The sequence below is a fragment of the Pinus tabuliformis genome, chromosome 2_2 (assembly GCF_031772625.1).
Source record: "Pinus tabuliformis cultivar Carrire ecotype Pingquan chromosome 2_2, CPIR1, whole genome shotgun sequence".
NCBI lineage: Eukaryota > Viridiplantae > Streptophyta > Pinopsida > Pinales > Pinaceae > Pinus > Pinus tabuliformis.
The window spans coordinates 831,804,160-831,811,716 of record NC_142300.1 but is presented as its reverse complement, the minus strand read 5'-3'; the positions used below and the strand labels follow the sequence as shown (position 1 = coordinate 831,811,716).

At 32.1% G+C, this 7,557-nt stretch overlaps 1 pseudogene; it reads right to left on the bottom strand.

Moving 5' to 3' along the window:
- Window positions 1-353: 353 nt before the first annotated feature.
- Window positions 354-7,557, bottom strand: part of LOC149195554 (serine carboxypeptidase 1-like) — a 35,238-nt pseudogene continuing 28,034 nt past the window's right edge.

Genomic DNA, 7,557 nt, shown 5'->3' with positions numbered 1-7,557 from the left:
TTGTTCCTGGCTAAATTCTGTGACACTTGCTAAATTCGTTATTAAAACTGATAATTACTGACGTACCATGTTCACATCAAATGTTCATGTCCCATGTTGGCATCCTACATTAGTAAAGTTTATAACTGTAAGTGAGAATCACCAAAATATAACTTTGTTGCTTTTAATTTTCATTTTAGCAAATAGTTTATTGAAGCTTATCATTCAAAGTAGGCATCATTTTATTCATTTGTTTAAAATTCTGAGCATATTACAATTTCAAAATGAAATATAAATTCATGCGATGCAAAGATTCCAACAGTTTTGGATCTTGTAGTAATTTCACAAATTTTCGATCAGCACTAAAATATATCTAAAAGTATTGCTGAGGAGGAGATAACTGGGGAAGCACCATTCTTGAGCATGCAAACTCGACTGAGCGAGAATGGTTATGCATGCAGACCAAATTGGAAAAGTTTATCGGAGAAAACCAGGATTTTCACGCAATCAAATTAAGTTGGCAAAGGCTTCCCAGCCAAAAAGCTTTTGAACAACGTTAAGGCCCTGGACGGTTGAAATTCTGGAACTTGATGCCCCGCCCCACGAACGGTGGCAAATGTCAGTCCCTTGTAAATTACAGTATATCCTCCCACCTGCACATATTTTGACGTGGAATTAGAAAATTTCTGCACATAAAGATCAATCTTCTCAGAACTTTATATGTGAAATTAATGACAGTTCAACCTAATTACCTCGTCGCCATCAAGCCAGGGGTACCATGGATTTTCTATTGGAAGTTTGAGTTTATTAATGGAGAATCATTTTCAGAGGTGTCTCCACTGAAAACCAAACAAAAAATTCAGAGATCGTTCTCATGATAAAATAACAAACTTGTCATGCACCGCAGGGAAGAAGTCATTAGAATTCATACCTATAGATAAGTATTCGCAGGCCTGTTGCAATAAGATGGCGGCTATAGATTTCTAACATACTTGGGGGAGTGTCGTTCCAAAAACCATGAACGATATCACTTAAGGTAACACATGGCAAGAAATCAAAATGAATTTATGAGTGGAAAGGTAAAACAAATTTGGTGGGTGTTTTGCTTTGAACTTAAAAATAAATTATTATTATTAATTTGCTTTAAGGAGTCTCACTTGCATTGCACCCAGACTGTTTCCTTTGCATGTATGGCTTTCTGAACATCGGGTCTATTAAGATACGAGTCTACGTAGTAATCAATGCAAGGATCATATCCAGGAATTTCAGCTTCTTCCTGCTTTTCACACAAATATGTTCAATGAAATTTTGAGGCTATAGAAGCTTATCTTAACTCACATATAAATTTATCTAGAGTGATTTTGAAGACTTATTATTATCTTTTTCATTTAGATTTAATTTCCTGCATAATATAAAAAAACTGTTTAAAGCTTATATAAGTGTATTACTGTAATGACATTCAAGTTTCAACTTACTGTAAATTTCTAATTTACACACCTTGGCTTGGCCGGATGACTTAGTTGGACATAGGGGAGCAAAGATGTCATACGGATCGATATTTCCCGTGTCTGGGAGTACGAGATCGAGACCAGAGCTACATGTCCCTATATTTGATTCGATTAGAGCTTCATAAGTTTCATCCGATATTAAAGCATGTGTCCACGGGTACGTAATTTGTCCAAGAATATCTGTCTCGCAGTTCATTAGGCCGTTCCCCACCTGCATAAGTTCAATGAGTAAACTTGAAATTGTTTGTATACTCTAGTTTCAAAATTTCTGGACTTGCACGATGGATTTTAACATAGTTGTAAATTTTAATTTTATTGTTGTGGTTGGAAACGCGGTTCTTTATTGTTAGAGTAATTATCATATTATTTGTCTTGGGTATCATTTAAGGTGGTTAATGGTCCATTTGTAAGTATTTGGAAGTTTACTAATAACTAAAAATGTGGCCTAATGGAAAACCTCAATAATGTAAACCTCAATAATATAGTGTAACCAAAAACCTCAATATGATATTAAAATCTTTACTATTCCTTGCTAATCAAGTACCTGAACTAATGGCCACCCTTGAAACATATTACTAACCTCAAGAATTGGAAGTTTATTACTCACCTCACCTACATAATAATGTGGTGTAACCTAAAACCTTAATATGATATTAAAATCTTTATTATTCATTGGTAATCAATTACGTGAGCTAATTGCCACCCTTGAAACATATTACTAATCTTCTAGTCAACTAATTAGATTTGGAAGTTTATTAATTTGTTTTTGATGTAATGGAAAATTTCAACTGATTTGTCCTACCACTCAATATTTTTGCCTCGTGTATTCTGTATCTGAAACAAATGAAATTGTATCTGAAAAACTCTGTTTTGAACTCACCATTACTCCTTTGAAATTAATGAAAGATGCCTGCGACAACCTTTGGTGGTGTAAAATTGTTGCAGCCAACTCTGGAATGTAATGTCCTACAGTCATGCTCCGATACTCGGCGTTAACACTCTCACGAAAATATCATCTACTCAGAATATCATCTCGGCGTTAATATTTCTTTATACATCTAACAAGTCTTTCATCTACTCAGAATATCACAGCTTTCAGAAGATTTCAAGAGAGTTGTGTTTAATAAAGAGAATGAGTATGACAGTTGCATCTATTCAGAATGTCACAGCTTTCAGAAGATTTCAAGAGAGATATGTTTGATAAAAAGAATGACTATCACAGTTTTCAGACAACTTTGTTTAATATGCAATCCTCACATAAAGACCAGCAATATACCATCCTCACATAAAGACCAGCAATATACCATCCTCACATAAAGACCAGCAATATACCATCCTCATATAAGAAAATAAAATAGATCTCTAAAGATATGGCCATTTTGAAAATTTCCATAATGTCTTTATAATCTTGCAAAGCTTAGTGGAAAACATTGGATAAAAGAACATTATATTATGTATCATTACCAGCATAACTTTTGCCTGCTATATAGAAATCTCGAAATCTATACTCTGTAAACCTGTTGAACCAGTTCACCAGGAATGCATACGCGTCTTTAGCTGGAAAAGAAACAAAGGCCATATGTTTAAATGTATGCTACTACTTAGGGTTTTTCTATTCCTGACATAAATTTCTACAAGACTAAAAACTTCACAAATTACCTGTTCGTTTATCACCACTATTTTCATAATCAGAGCTCCTGTTTGAATAAGAGAATCCAACACCAGCAGGGGACTCCAGAAACAATATATTGGCCACTGTAGAAAGAATGCATGTTGATAATATATACGAAAATTTATAACCTGCACTGAATTCCAGCGTAATCGAAACACATGATGAAGGATGTACGCTCGTATCTAAGTTATGAAGGTGATGATATCTTGTGATTAACATTTATTGATTGGGATGAAATTGATTTATAACAATTTAAAAAGGTAAGGAAATTTTCAGCGTTTTTTATCATTTTATTTTTCTTAAATATTCAGAGAAATTTGGATAATTATAATAATTTTATCGAGTTTTAGTTTTGTGATAAATGTTTCGAAAATAAAACTTATATTTATATCTAAAGTTTTTCTATTTTGAATTTTAATAATTTTATTATTTTTCGGATTCAAATTATTTAGAAAAACACATATTTTCATTATGAAAGTTACCAGAATTATTTTTTATTTTAATAATATTTGTTTTTTCAGTATAATTTTGATAATCTATTTTTTATCAATTTTTTTCCTTTTAATAAGTTTAATGTAATAATATTTCTTATAATTATTGCGTAAAAAAATTAATAATAAACTATCATTTATCTTAATAATATAAAATTATGTTAATTTTAAATTTTGAAAATAAAAATAGATATATAGATATTTTCAATAATATAAAATTTGAATGAAATTTTATATTTAGTATTTGATTATACATATTTATTATAATTTTAAAATTAAAATTAATTTATATTAAAAAAATTAATAATAACAATAATAATTTAATTTTAAAATTATAGTCAAATCAAACACTAAATTGATATATGTTTACATATAAATGATAAATTAACTTATATATTTTTAAATATATTAAAGATATTATAATATTTATATAATATATCTATACTATATAAAATTAATTCACTTTTCAATTATATATTTACTAAGATCAATTTAAATTTATTTATACTAAAATAAATTTTAATACAAAAAATATTTTTAAATTTTTAAGTAATGAGATGAAGAAAATCTAATTTTCACCTAGCTGAATAGAAGAGGGAGGTGTGGGCACCACTTGCCTATTATTCGTAATAAAAATGTTTGATCCTTGTCATTTCCAAGCATGTACACATTAATGAATAAGGGTGGCAAATACAAGAAATTTATGGATGGTATGTGGATATTTATAGAGTTGGATGGTAAGTTTAGCGATTGTTGTTTACAAGTTAGCAGTTTGGTCTCGACTCCACTTAGTCACCTTGTTCTTAGCCTCGTATGGCTCCTTGTTGTTTCCTTTTATGCACTCAAGAAATGTCGAGTTCCTCCTTGCCTAACCTCCCCCTTAGTGGTGTTAATTTGATTCAAGACTCTAAGGAATCAAAGAATGAACATGGGTACGTAGGTGGTGTGGTATCTCTTGCATACACGTGTTTGGATATAGGTATTTTTTTAAATGTTTCTAGATGTTATTTACTAAATTTTTGCTCATATAAATTATTGTTTGCATGCTACTTTGATTTGACTCTCTCTATTTCTTCTTGGGTTCTTGGTTGTCACTATTGTCACATGTTTATATATTATCAAGAATTTCTAGAGGTCCATGGAATTCTTTTTGGCCATCTTTCACTATTATATGGTTAGATTCTAATTTTTTGTTTGGGAAGGGTTCTTTAATGGAGGAGCATCTATAAAACCAAGTTGACTAAAAGGTCAAAGGAGTTGATTCCTCAATGAGTTGATTATTAAGATCGAGCTTACTTTTTGTTGCCATGGAATTCATTATTGCCATGTAATTCATTAGATTTAGATAATAGATGTAATTAGTTTAATTATGCTAAGTTTGGGCTCATCCGATCTTGTTTTTAAGGATTTGGAATGATGCTAAACATATGTATATATTTAAAGTTTTAATCAATAAAAAGAAGAGAGTTTGGGGTGCAAGAGTGCATTGAAATAATTTAAACCAATGGTTTTGCAGTTATACTATTTTCATCCTTGAATATATGCATATGCATATGCATATGCATATACATATACATACATATACATACATACATATATATATATATATATATATATATATATATATATATATATATATATATATATATATATATATATCTATATATATATATATATAGAAAGTGTAAGTGTTGCAAGTGTTGCAATGGTTTTTGTTACCCCGGTTTTATTTCAATTCCTATAATCAGAGCCACAGTTGCCCACACCAACTTAATGGCCTTTGCATAATCCTCCATTAAGAACTAAATAACCAGAGCTAAGTCAGAGTGTACAAGTGGAAGAGGCAACACTTCGCTTCTTTTTTTATTATTCTTATGGGAGTTTGTTTGTTGATAGAGGTCGGGGAGATGGAATCAACTTTTTGTCAACAACTATTCTCCAAAAAAACAGTTTCCTGAGTAATATGTCCTGAAGGGTCTTCCTCTAGAAGAGCAAAGGAGGAGCACGTAAGTGAAGCATCGGGGTGATGAGAACTTGGGCTAACATGGAATCCAACCAATGCATAAAGAACTATTGTGACAGAGAGTTTCTTTATTGGTGCATACTAACGAGAGGTCCGCATAGGAAATATTGACTCCCCTGCGAAGGACAAGGTATCTGTACTTTTAAAATGCACCAGGGACAGTCTTTAACAGAAGTAGGAGATGCCATTTAACGTGAATATTTATGTCTTGGAGTCTGTCTCCTGAAAGATAAAATTATTGTGTACTTTTGGATAGGTCGACTTAATGTGTCCCAATCAAGGATGGAATTTGACGGTCAAATTGTCCGTCATGGGGTGATTTTCCGTCAAATATATTCTATTCTTTTGTAAAACTGTCACGATTGTTTGTTGAAATTGTGAAAATTTGTGGGAAGATTTGAAAACCGGCAAATTTGACAGGTAGATATGTTTTGAAATTCCAACCCTAGTCCCAATGGATGAGGAATTGCGCACTAAGATAGGGACCTAGGTCTCGTGGTCCAGTCGTGTTGTAGGAAATGGGAGGAAGTTTAAAGCGATGCAGCTAATAAGGTGTCACATTGATATATGCTATATATACATGCATGGTCTCTGTGTCTATGATAAAAGGTTTGAGTTGTGGTTTTTATAGAAAGGTAATCCCCTCCTCTTTTCTCTTTTTGAATGAATATATATATATATATATATATATATATATATATATATATATAGAGAGAGAGAGAGAGAGAGAGAGAGAGAGAGAGAGAGAGGCTTTGGTGGCTATATAATAGAATATGTTGGTTGTGGTGGTTCTAGTTTAAGCGTTGGGGCTTGTATATAAAGTTAAGGTCTACATCATTTGGTATTAGATCAAATCATGCATCTACTCCAAAAATAATTATTGACCATGGCACACATGTTTGGATGAGATGAAAAAGGAGGTTAGACAGGAGAAAGGCATAGATAACCAATGTTGAAGTGATGAGATCTATGCAGTGGTTGGAAGAAAAAATTGCGGTCATGGAAAATAGAAAATAAAGAGAACCTCAAGTTGGATATTTAAGTGAGGAGGAAGAAGAATCTCTAGAGGAAGAAACCACTGGAAGATCATGTAGAAGCCAAAATATTGAAGGAAATTCTAGGATCTATCGAAAAGGTGAAGAAAAATCTATCTTCTTACACTGGTAGCATGAATCCAAACGAGCTCATATACTCGATCACTGAAATGGATATGTTTCTTGAATACAAGGAGATGGATTAGAAGAAGAAAGTTAATTTTTTGTCACCAAATCGAAGAGACATGCAACTTTATGGTGGGATGGAGTAAAGGTTAAGAAAAGAAGGAAAAATAAACAAAAGATTAAGAGTTGGGAAAAAATGGTCGCGAAGCTCAAAAGAAAATTCTTTCCAAAGTACTATAAACTCACTTTATTCAGGCACATGCAAAATCTCAGGAAAAGATTGATGATTATGATGGAGTAAAGTTAAAAGTTTTATAAGTTGAATATGAGGGTTGGATATGTAGAGGAGCCCATAGAGAAGATAACTAGATAGATTAACTGTCTCAGGTTGGACATCCAAGATGAAATCAATTTGTTATCACCTAGAATAGTGTAAGAAGCATACTAGTTAGATTTGAACAATAAGGAGGAGCTTGCAAGGAAGCAGTCTCGCTAAGGAAAAAATACTACTAAAGGAAGAGGACAACAATCAACTAGAGGAAGATCTACAATATAAAAATAAGGAGATAGTAGCTCAATTCCATAATGACAATAAGAGGGAGACTTCATAGTCTGAAGATCCTTTTCTAGAGGATGAGGAAGACGTATAGGAAGGGAGATTTGTTGCTACAGCTGTGGCAAGCTTGGACATATGGCATATGAATGCGTAGAAAATAGAGATGCA